Below are 2,211 nucleotides of genomic sequence, written 5' to 3'. Positions count from 1 at the left end.
GGGAATAATACTCAGATACTCTACGCAATAATATCAGGCACGTATTATGATCGCCTTTTTTATACCCTACAGATTTCGTTTTTAGGGATATTTGAAAGTATTAGCAAAAAGCTGCAGCTACGAATTAGTAGAAAAATGCCAACAAATCTGAGAAAGAGTTCAACTATCTTTCAGACAACGATGGCATGCCTACTTGGAAATTGAAGAAGGGCATCTTATGAAACATACATTTTTGATTTGGCTTTGTTTGTTTGTACATAATAAATAAAAAGGATCTTCAAACTACGCCAAATCCTGGAAAACCCCCATTAAAAAGATAATGACATAACCCATCATCTCTTTGTCGATTATAAGGCTGCTATTGATAGCCCGATAAGAGATCGCCTATACATCTCAATGTCTGAGTTCGGTATTCTCGCAAAACTGATTCGGCTTTGCAAAATGGCATCGAGCAACAAGACCAGCTCTGCCAGGGTAGTAAACGACCTCTCCGAACCTTTTAATACCAAGCGAGGTTTCAGACAATGCGGTCCACTATCGTGCGACCTTTCCAACTTCCTCATGGAAGGGGTACTGCGTAGAGCCGGTGTTCATCGAAATGGCACTATTTTCACCAAAAGTGTCCAGTTCCTAGCATATGCTGATGACACTGGCATCATAGGGCACTGCAAGCGAGATTTTACAGCAGCATTTTCCGCTATCCAAAGAGAGTCAACTAGAGTGCGTCTGGCGGTTAACGATGGTAAGACAAAGTATATGCTGTCCACTAAAAAAATTGGATTAACGGATACTTTTGAAATTGTTCAGGAATTCATATATCTTCGCATCGCCGTGACAACAATAAACGATGTTAGCCTGGAGATAAACCGACGAATCACGCTTGATAATAGGTGTTGTTATGGTTTCAGTAAGCAAATGTGTAGCAGAGATCTCTCTCGCCTGACAAAACCAGCACTCAACATGACGCTTATTTTACTCACGCATCTTGTTTCGCTGACTGATACAGCCGCTCTTGGGATATTCCAAACAAAGATACTTTGGAAAATCTTCGGTCCCCTACGTGCTGGCGATAACAATTACCGCCAAATGAACCACGAGCAAACTTGCTGTATGAGCTCTACGACGATGTGGATATAGTTAAGTGTATCAATATTCAGCGCTTGCGCTGCCTAGGACATGTCGGACGTATGGATGCAGAAGCTCTAGCAAAGGTGTTCACATGGCAAGTTAGAGGACAAGGACGTAGGGGAAGACCATGCCTCCGACGGAAGGACCAAGTCGAGGGAGCCGTATCATCGCTTGGTGTAACTTGTTGCAGTCGGCCGTAGTCCCGCACGGGCTGTGATGCTTGATCAGGCTATATAAGTAAATAAGTAAAGCAACAAGCGGAAGAGTCTGTCAATAAGCTACTAAAAACTGACTATGAAATGGAAACTATCGACTAATGTGCAAAGTGACTAAAGAGAGATAGTCTAAGTTAGTCGTATCAGTTAGCACGATGGTGAAGGCATGTCGTGACGATGCAGGTCATTCCGCAATAGAGAATATCATTCAGAAGATCAGTAAATCGTTCTGGTGTTCACCGATTCGTCGGTGCGTTAAGTCATACATTGCAGGGTGGGAGAACTGTTGCCTGAATAAGACCAGAGAGCTAAGTTTTTAAACCTTCCAAAAATAAAAGTTCAATTACTGCACGATACTTGATTTTTTTCCATTGTCCAACCGTCGATACTAAAGAATGAATTGACAGATTGAAATGAAATTTCACATACGTTCACATGAAGAGTGAACCAACATTTGTCCAAAGTGAACCAACACCATTGTCCAACCGTCGATACTAAAGAATGAATTGACAGATTGAAAGGAAATTTCACATACGTTCATATTAAGAGTGAACAAACATAACAAAAAAAGCTTTAGGCTAGTAGCAACACCCTCTCTCATCGAAAAACAAATTTCATTGAACAACCTAATATGTGCTTATTTTAGTTTACATAATCATTTATATATACTCAATTTATAAATTTCTAAAGAAAACCGACCTACTCTGTCGTATCTGACCCAACATACATCACCAGCTAGGTGAAAGCCTCTGCTGCTAGCACAGCGTTTACTTCAGTTTACCTAATATTTTTATTATCATGTAAGCTTTTTAAAATAAAATAAATAAATAAATCTGTACTGCCCCCTACAACATTCAATACCAATAGA

The sequence above is a fragment of the Anastrepha ludens genome, chromosome 2 (assembly GCF_028408465.1).
Source record: "Anastrepha ludens isolate Willacy chromosome 2, idAnaLude1.1, whole genome shotgun sequence".
Taxonomy (NCBI): Eukaryota; Metazoa; Arthropoda; class Insecta; order Diptera; family Tephritidae; genus Anastrepha; species Anastrepha ludens.
Note: the sequence above shows the minus strand (reverse complement) of the source record.